The sequence below is a fragment of the Castanea sativa genome, chromosome 8, assembly GCF_040712315.1.
Source record: "Castanea sativa cultivar Marrone di Chiusa Pesio chromosome 8, ASM4071231v1".
Classification (NCBI taxonomy): domain Eukaryota; kingdom Viridiplantae; phylum Streptophyta; class Magnoliopsida; order Fagales; family Fagaceae; genus Castanea; species Castanea sativa.
In genome coordinates, this window is record NC_134020.1 from 29,102,695 (window position 1) to 29,113,309 (window position 10,615).

Genomic DNA, 10,615 nt, shown 5'->3' on the forward strand with positions numbered 1-10,615 from the left:
TTTCCCTGTTGCTGATCTTCTTCAACCCTTTTGTACTCGTCGATGCGATCCATCAGTCGACGTACGCTTCTGACAGGTTTCTTCGTTAAGGATTTCCTCAAGTCATGCTCCGTTGGTAGGCCGACTTTGAAGGTCCTTATTGCTACATCGTCAAAGTCTCCGTCAATTTCGTTGAACATTTCCCAATACCGGTCCGAATATGTTTTCAGGGTTTCCCCTTCCCTCATGGCCATGGATAGTAAAGAATCCAATGGACGAGGAACTCTACTGCACGTGATAAAGCGAGAACCAAATGCCCTAGTAAGCTCTTTGAAAGAATCAATGGAGCCTGCCCTTAAGCCGTCAAACCATCTCATGGCTACGGGCCCTAGGCTAGAAGGAAAAATCTTGCATAACAAAGTTTCATTCCTGGAATGCACTGCCATTCTTTGGCTGAAATGGCTTACGTGCTCCACAGGATCCGTCCGACCATTGTAAAGAGTGAAGGCAGGTTGTGTGAAGCGCCGAGGCAACCTTCCTTCTTCCAATCTGCGCGCGAAGGGTGATCTGGAGATTTGATGTAATGCTCTTCCCATTGCGTCATTTCCTAAGCCCCTAGGGGGGTAGTCTCTGCCATGCCTCCCATGCAGATTGTCTTCTTCGGAAGAGACATATTCACCTGGGGGAGTTCTGGATCTCTGCCCGTAATTGTCATCCTCGGATCCTTCCGAAGAGGGGTCAGAGACCGGAGGAGTTCTCCTTCGCCTTTCGTGGCGCAATCTCCTCTTTAGGCCGTCAATCTCCTTCTGCATGGCCCTGGCATTTCTTTCATAAGGAGCTTTGCTTCCTCCTTGCGAACGACTAGCACTTCTGATGGTGTGTGTAGTATGTACACTTCCTTCTCGGTTCTCTCCGTGATCAGGATGCAAGGAGCGATCCTCACGCTGAGAGCCCACGGACTCCGCACTGCGTTGTGGTCCTGATCCTACCATGATGTCCTAAACTTCCTTAAAGACTAAATTCCCACAGACGGCGCTAATTGTAAGGACACAATTCAAATTCCCAAACCACGACAGGGAGGAAAATGGGCTTGAAAGGCCTTTCTTCACAATGAATTTGTAGAGGATGGGTTTGTAATTTAGATTTCAAGGATGGCTTAGACAATTACAAAAAGAACGGGCTTTGGGCCCAATGGAACAAAACAAAGAATCGTTTGCAAAGAGTAAGACTGAGAATTCTTCCTCGGACTGTTTCTGAGGATAGTTTCTAATAATATTTCTCAAGTTTGGATACAAATATTGATTATCATATACCTTTTCTTTCTCAAAAAGGCCTCCCATGTTTCGTATGCCTTCCCTCCTATTTATACTCCTCCTCTTCTCTTCATCATCTTCCACTTTATGGTTGCAACCCTGATTTTTGGATACTTGTCCCATCCATTCTTCCCTAAAGCCCGCTGGGATTTGGGACCAAGTTCCAAGCTCTATGCTCAGGTCCCATCCTTCCATCTATACTGTCAGCGTATCAATTACAGAGTCTTTAATACATGGGCGGTGGTAGCAGCTTTACTTTAGACATTCCACCGCTCTTTCTACTGTTCTCCACGTATACTGTGTATCCTCGGCTTAACATTCCGAGGACAAATTTACTCCTCGGACGGTATGGGACACTTAAATACTCCACGATTATTTTGATGTTTTCGGATTTGGGTTTCCAGCCCAAAAGACCTTGTTGGGCCGTCCTTCATAAATTACTGGGCCCAATACCCCTACAATAGCCCCTCGAGATTCTTTTTTCTTTCACCTCGGGAGGAAAAATAGGATCTCGACTTAAAAGGCCTTTTTACCCTGCAGAATCCTAGAATATTACTAACGGAAATAACTTCTGAATTACCCATCGCGTGTTCCCGATGCTTCGGTATGCGAAACGCCCCCGAATTTATTATTGGCGTTTCTATGTCCCCCACGTTTCATTGATATGACACATATCCAACGGTCGAGAGCGATTCCTATGTTGAGGCGGGAATTCGCCCGCTTCAAGACACCTTTTGACATATAAATACTAATTTTCTTCAAAATTCTTCACACTACAGAAACCTCATAACGCACCTGCCACACTTTCCATCTCCCCGTACTCTCTCTTTATATCAAGTACTCTGTCCGAGGTGATGTGCTTTCTTCCTTTTTTTTTTAAAAGTAAGTTCTTCAACACTCTTTCCCCTCCTTATCAGCTTTTTGTTTCTTTTGTTTCTTTTCCTTCCCGTCTTCTCTTTTTCACTGTGTCTTTCGTCCTCGGCGTAGTTAGTTTTCTTCACACCCCCCCCTTTTTTTCAAAAAAAAAGAATGGGTAGATTTACGTCCCTGGTAGATTCAAACGAAAAAATAGAGCAGTTTAAGATTAAGTACAAAATTCCCTCGGATGTGTCCATAAGGTACTGTAACGAGGAAGAGTATTATACAAAAAGAAAAACGGGGGAAGTCGTAATCCCGATGATTGCGTTCATCGAAGGGGGAATGAAAATCCCCATGGGAACCGTGACTAGGGATTATTTTAGGGCTTTTAGATTAGCTCCCACCCAGTGCGCCCCAAATGTCTTTAGGATCCTAGGTTCCATAGATGCCTTAAATGAGAAGATGAACTTAGGGCTCACTCACCACGACGTGAACTGGGTTTACAACCTCCACTACCTAAGCAAAAAAGACGAGTATTACCTAAAATCTAGATACCCAGAAGTTAGGCTAATTCAATGTCTACCTGAATCAAATAAGGGCCTAAAAAATGACTTCCTGATAATATCAGGAAATTGGCACGACGGCCTCCCCTGTCGACAAAGGAAAGGACTCCAGGTGAAATTTCTTTTACATGCTATTATCCTCTGTCTTTTTACTTTTTCTTACCCTCTTTTACTTGGATAACTCTACAGATCCACACGTCGCGGATCGTCATCCCAATCTCGTTGACTTCGGACGGTTGGATAGGATCCTACAAGCTGAGGTTTTTGTGCACACTGACGGCCAACTCCGAGCAGCTCATCTGATCCTCGGCTACACCCCAATATCCAAAGCTTTTCAGGCGCCGAAGTGCGTGATCAAAGCCCACGATCCTCGTCTTCCTCGGATCAGTGTTGCTGTTGAAGGTTTCTTGCTACCGGAGGGGACTACCATTCCTCAAGGCACCTTGGTTACCCAACCAATCCAACCACCACAATTCGTTTCGGTTGGGATTCCCACAGTTCCTTTCTCCGCAAAATTAACCTTTGGTGAAGCCGCGTCTTCCCACTCCACTGTAAAGGAAGAAGAAGAAGAAATAGTTGAGCTATCAGATTCCGAGGACGAGTTTGAGGTTTTTAATCAACCCTACTCTCCTGAAGATTCAACTGCCATCCTCGGCACCTCTACCCATTTCTCAAAGGCTATTACTAAAGAATTTGACAATATGGGCATTCAACGAAAGATTAAGCCCAGCCTAAAGGATGTCCTTGAGGGCGCTGATAAGGCCCCTCGAGTCCAAGAACCACCAAAAGAGGTGCGCCCTCGGATTCAAGAAAAGGGTGCTGACAAAGGCCCTGAAGCTAGGCTTCCTCCTCCTCCCCCATCCTCCCAAACTCAACGCACCAACATAGCTGATCTCAAAAGAAAAAGGGATCAGCCGAAAGGAAAGGAAGTGGTGGAGGTAGGAAAGGGCTCTGTTTCCAAGGAGCCCGAGGTGGAAAAGGGTGGAAAGCAGGCCCGTACTATGCAGACTAGGTCAGAAAGAAGAACTGACCAACAGGTGGCCGTGCGCGCCCCTGTATGGCTCCCTGACATGTCTATGGACGACGAGGTCATTACCGTGGATGCGTCCATTAGAAATTCTGATGAAGGGACAGCTGCATGCGTCGCGGATGCATTGGAGTAGGCGCTGTTACTCCCCGAGGATATGGTTGAGCTGAGAAAGAAAAGGGACCATACCATCTTCATGACTTTGAAGAAGGAGCTTGCCATAGTAAACTAATGAGCATATTTTTTTTTAATACTGTTTCTATTAAGATATTTTGAATGCAAAGATCTTGAACCAAAAAAATTGTAATTGAGCTGAACGATCCCATGCACCTATCCCTATTCAATTTAGGAGATACTATTGGACCAATCTATTCTTAATACTAGCATGTAACTCCATGAAAACGCATGGTTGTATTTAAAGTTAAACAAAAGTTTTATTATAAAAATATAAATAATTAGTCAAATTAATTTTTTTTAAAGCATGTAACACATGCATTCATGCATACATATAGATACATTTAAAATTAAACACAATTTTTATTATAAAATAGAGATAATTAGTCAATTTTTTTAAAGTAAACGTAATTAGTCACATTTTAAAATTCTTATTTAAATTTAATACTACTTATGATCATTTTTTCTAATTTTTAATAAGAAAGAATGTGTGGTGATTTTTGTTATGTGGTAATTTTTATTTTATTTATTTTTTGAGAAACATGTGGTGTTTTTTATTGAGTATATGTGATTTTTTTTAATTTTATAGTTTATTAATATTAGATTTTTAGTATTTTGCACTCATTAACTTACATTACATAAAGATTAAAAAACTTAAGTAGACACATACCACAAGCATAAGTGGATAATTATGGTGTAGTTCCCACATAAATTTAGACACATGGCGCAAAATTAGATTATAATTTCAAATTCTAATTCAATTTTCTCTAAACTTTACCTATTAATTATATATATATATATATATATATATATATATATATATATATATATATATATATAGATGACTTATAAATTTTGAATTTTTTTTAGTTATATGATTATGTTTTTCATGATCTATTATATTGGACTCATCATTTTCTACACTAAATTAATTAATTTGACACAAAATTTTAAAAATTTAGATTAGATGGGACACGTGGCGCAAAATTAAACTCTAATTGAAATTCAATTTTTACATTAAATTAACTCACATGTCACAAAATTCTAAAATTTAGATTAGATGAAACATATGACGCAAAATTAGACTCTAGTTAAATTCCAATTTAAAACTTAATTAGATATTCTCTCTGCTTTACCTATTATTATTATTATTATTATTATTATTATTATTATTATTATTATTATTATTATTATTATTATTATTATTATTATTATATATAGATTTTGAATTGCATTTAGTAGAATTTCAAGTACAATGGTTGTGAATTGATATTGTATATATAGTATCCAATAGTGATTTTCAAAATTATATATTTGGGGGCAGAAGAGTCAGAATATGTTTGTGGACCTTGGGCTTGGTCCGAGGATATTAACTCGTCCAATGAGGTCTTAGTGATAATAATTATACTGGATATAGAAGCCCACGAGCAGATGATTACGAGAGAAGTTGGTAAGAATGATCCGAGGAGGGAGATCTCTTCTGCTCTATGAAATAAAGGTTGTACCATACACCCTGATGTATATAAGGGAATTTTGGAAGGTCTGATGAGGGGGGATATGTTCCACATGAGCATAGGAAGAAGGAGTGAATAGGAAATATCTTAGAGAAAGCTGCTACCACCGCATTAAAAACTCTGCATCTACCTCTCCGACCGCATTAATGGGGAAATGACCTCTGAACAGTGGTAGACAGTGTTATAGCTATTGTTTGAAGGTTTCAAGAAGACGGTGGATGGGACAAATATCTAGATTGGTGATTTGGTTCATACGTGGAGGATGGTAGGAAGAAGGAAGATGATATAAAAGGAAAAGAAAGGCATTCAAGGGGGGAGATCGGAAAAAGAAGGAAAAAACACTGTACACACTACCTTCAACTATAATTTATTGTTGAGGGAAGAAAGGGCAATATAAGACTTCCTCGGCTTACGTCCGAGGAGAAATTTTGTCATTTAATCATTTCATTGTGCATGTATTGGGGTTCTAGCCCATCATACTTGTTATCTGATATCCATAAAATCTAGGTTTCAAGCCCACGCTCTACAAATTTTATTGTATAAGGCTATTTGGGACTGCACCCTTCACATGGTTGGGTCCGGGTGCAAATTGTGTCCTTACAATATATATGATAGCAATGTAATGAGAAACTTAGCGTAACTAATACCATAAAAATTACAAGAAAAAACCATTTTAATACCTCTAAAGCTAACATCAATAGCACCACTTCAATTTTTCATTCTCATGTGTAAGCATGGGTTACATACTAGTGTATATATATATAGGCAGAACTTAGAGAAAGTTTAATTAGAATTTGAAATTAGAATCCAATTTTGCGTCATTTGTCTAAATTTATGTAGAAACCACACTATAATTATCCACTTAAGTTTTTGCCATGTGTCCACTTAAGTTTTTTAATCTTTGTGCCAAGTGAGTTAATGAGTGTAAAATACTAAGAGTCTATTATTAATGAACTATAAAATATATATATATATATATATATATATATATATATATATATATATATAAAACCAATATCATATACTCAATAGAAATCACCACACAATAAAGATCACCACACGTTCTATCTTATTAAAAATTAGAAGGAAAAAAAAACATAAGTAATATTAAATTTATGTAAGAATTTTAATATGTGATTAATTATGTTTACTTTTAAAAAAATAATTTAACTAATAATTTATATTTTAATGATAAAAATTGTGTTTAATTTTAAATGTATCTATACGTATGCATGTGTTATATGCTATTTTTTTTAATAATTTTACTAATGATTTACTCTCTCCATCCCAGTTTGTTTGTCCTCTATTTCATTTTCGGATGTCCCAAATATTGTCTTATTTCTAAAAATAAAAGTTATTAGTTTACTAATGTTCCTACTATACCCCTACTTTATTTTTAAAACTACTTGAAAAGAAAATTATCAAATATTTTAAAAAAATCAATGTAACTAGGGTACCATTTCAATTGCCTTATTAAGAATAATTCTTTTAATAAAAAAAGCTAATAAATTTATTTAAGGGTAGTTTTGTAAACTTATATATTTTTATAAGGCAGACAAGACAATAAAAAGACAATAAATGATGTTCCCTTAAAAAGTTTGACTTTTCAAACATGACAAACAAATTAGGACGGAGAGAGTATATTTTTATAATAAAAATTGTGATTAATTTTAAATGTATCCATGCGTTTGCATGGGTTACATGCTAGTAATTATAATGTACGACCTTAGTAAATTAGCATGTGCAATAATAATTAGCATTTTGAATTTGAGCAATGTCACGCTTATAATATTTTCACAATAATTTTACAAAACAATTTGTGTGGCAAGTTGTTACTAGTTCTAATCAGAGCTCACAACTGAAATTACTTTTTTGCCTATTAATTACAAATAGTAAATAACAACTTATCATTAAATATTTATTGTGAAAATATTGTAGATATTATTTCTCTTTGGATTTAAGTGATTTTCTTTTTATACAAGTATATGGATGAGGTGGTGTGCCTTTGTATTGGAACCCTTTTCCCTCTCCCTTATGTGTGTGTGTGTGTGTGTGTTTGTTTCTCCAAAAAAAAAAGTATATGGATGAGGTGACACCATGATATGTGGCATAAAATGGTGATGTGTGGAGGCCTATCCAAACTTTAATGGTGAGACTACTGCCAAATATGGACGAGCACAGCCCTTTTGAGAAACAGAAGTAAAACATTAGCAAGTGATAAAATGAAACTTGATGATGTATAAATCGTCAGTCAAGTTAGTTCGTCCAAATGGTGCTGAATCCTCATTACTATTCCTGCAAACATAGAACAAAGGCTCTCCTAAAGTCGTCGCCGGTGTGGTGCTTGACACAATGTCTCCAATGCCAAAGTTAGTGTATAGAAGCTTTTTGAGAGAAATAAGAAAGCACTAAATATCAGAGATACCTGTGTAAGAGTATTTTTTGGGTGAAAATTATGTCCCTACTTTGCTTCTGATGAGTGTGTATATGTAGTTTTATGATTTCTAGCCGTTGGGGCCTTAATTGTGATTTTAATACTCTTCTTGTAACGCCTTAGGGCTTATTAGTGCGGGTCTTAATGAGGCTATAACGGTTTGATAGCTAACTGGTAACTACTCGAAGTATTGAATCCTCTTATTAATAACTTGCTTGCCTTCGTCCATACCGTATTGAGGTGGACAAAGGTATTTCATGAGGTCATCTAAAGAAAGAGGTCTCGTCAATCACATCAAAACTTTTAAAACGTGGAGGGCGAAATGTGTATTTTAATATATTTTTAATTATTAGGATAATTATGGTTTAACCTTTGTTGATGATGAAAAGACTGATTCAATAAATTATTCAGTTCGCCTAGAGGACCATTTCAACAATGCCCAATGCTGCCCACGTATCTAATAATATGATCATGTCGACTCATGTGTTCTACAAGATTGGACCACAGCCTAAAATTTTGACGCCCATGTGGATATTGTTGGTCCAAGATTCACTTTAGTAAATTGGTACGAATTCTACTCACTTTTACTTAGTTAAACAATCACTGAAATGGGGACCCACAAGTGTGCTGTATGCTACTTAATTTGGTAGTGATATTGGGGAGAAAGTATATAGTGTTTCAGAAACTCCAACTCAGCACACATGTGGTGTTTCTAAGACCAATAAAAAATTGACACCTAGCTAAAAAAAAGACACATAGTGTATTGAGCCATTTAAAATAGAATGACTAAATTGGCCCTGAAAAAATTTCAAACACCCGCCATTTACTCTCTCTGCAAAACCAAAAACCAATTACTTTCCTCTTTTCAAAATCAAATCTCTCTCTCTTCCCAGTCCCCACGCCACCATAGCCCCTGCTCTCTCTCAGCCCCAAACCCTGATAGCCACTTCCCAGCTGCAGTGTCTCCGGTGGCACAATACTGCCGAACATTGCAAGTTCCAACGAAACCGGCCTTTGCCTCGTCAGAAAACCTCCAAATCTTCTTTTTCTAGCAAAACCATCTTATGCTGGAAGCTTTCTTGCTCCCCTCACGTATAATATTTTGTTCCTCTCCTTCTCTCGCTTACTCTATCCCAGATTAGTTTCTAGCCTCAGTCCCAGAGCTAGTCCCAAAAAACCCTAAGAATAAAATTACCCCAAATTGAAAACATTGAATTCGGTCTCTCCCTCAATTCCAGATCGTGTGGAGAAAGGATTTTGTGTTTTCTCAGGTAATTTTCTTCCTAAATTTTTTCTCAGGTTTCTCTCTTCACATCCCTCAGTCTTCACTGATAAGCCGCCACACGAGCACCAACCTCTCCATCTCTCTTTATTTTTCTTATCTTATTTTCTTCTCTCTCTTTTTCTGCTCAAAGGTCCCTCCTTTTTTTTTTTTTGTCTGTGGGTTTGGAGATTGAAAAATGGGATTTTATATTTGGGTCCAAGTGTGGAGATTTGAAAATAAGGGATTTTTGGGATTGGTATTTTGGCCGTGGGTTTGGTTGTTTCTGTGGGGATTTTCTGATGTGGGTTTGGGGATTGTTATGGCTGTGTGTTGTGTATTGTGCTGATGTTGGTGTATGCATGTGAATCTCTGTTCATGTGATGGTTTTGCAATGGATGTGTGTGCTTGTTTAATGTAATGCTTGTGAACTCACCAAAAAAAAATTGTAGCTTGTGTGCTGTCTTGTGATCATGTACAGAGAGATGAAAATGCACTAGGTATGTAAAGCTCAAGCAGAACTAGCAACACATGAGAAAAGAATGGATATTACCCTTATAATGCAAATTGAAAATTTCTACGTGATTTACTTCACTAAATTAAATTCCAAATCTATAAATGCATAATCTTCTTACCCAACTATTATTTTGTTCTTCATGTTAACATACATTTGCATATGGCAATCTGAACTGAGGCAGTAAGCACAAAGAGTGACCTGACCATACTTCAAATATTTTTACTTTTAATTCCTTACCAGATTTGCTAGATAATTATACTTTCTTATATATTAGTTTGCTATTTTTATGGTTGTTCGCACATTGCCTGCTTTGTCTTTTTCTTGGTACTTTTTCATCATAATTGCAGTGGAGTTTTATTTACCTACCAAAAAAAAAAAAAAATCTGGAATTGTTGTTGGCTATACTAATTATTAAATTTTGTTTCTTGTTGGATTATTGTAGGGGGTCATCAACTATGTAAGATTTTTCATTAAAGCGATGAAGATGTCAAATATGAAGCAGTGAGATAAATTGAAGCTCTGAAGTATCAATCAATGATGGATAAATACAAAATAGTTGTGAAGAAGCTGAAGTAGGCATCAATAGGGTCATGGCTATTTTTTGTAGTTTGTTTTGGTGTGTTTATGTATGCTGGCAAAACAAAAAAAGCCTATTTGTTGTTACCTTGATGTAACTTTTTGAATAATGATGCCAATAATAGTGATGTATCAAAAAATTTATCTTTATGTTAGCTTGTGGTTTAGTAGACAATTGTAGATTAATATTACCTTTTGTTGAGTTTATGAAGTTCAATTAAATTTAGCTTTATGTTAACTTTGATAATCATTGGGTGCTAAAGACAAACAACACCACTTGGGGATTACGGCAAACAACGACACAATATATATAATCTAAATTCCATAAGTGTGTGCAGAAAAAAAAAATCTTACTCACAAGATAGGTATTTCATTTTGCAATGATATATTTTCAAGTTT

General features: G+C 36.7%; 1 long non-coding RNA gene across 1 annotated transcript; it reads left to right on the plus strand.

Annotated features, from left to right (window-relative positions):
* The first annotated feature begins 8,568 nt into the window (after positions 1 to 8,568).
* On the plus strand, positions 8,569 to 10,371 carry LOC142607076 (uncharacterized). Its single transcript, XR_012839227.1, has 2 exons — positions 8,569 to 9,133; positions 10,083 to 10,371. It is a non-coding gene; the product is annotated as an uncharacterized LOC142607076 (long non-coding RNA).
* The last annotated feature ends 244 nt before the right edge of the window (positions 10,372 to 10,615 follow it).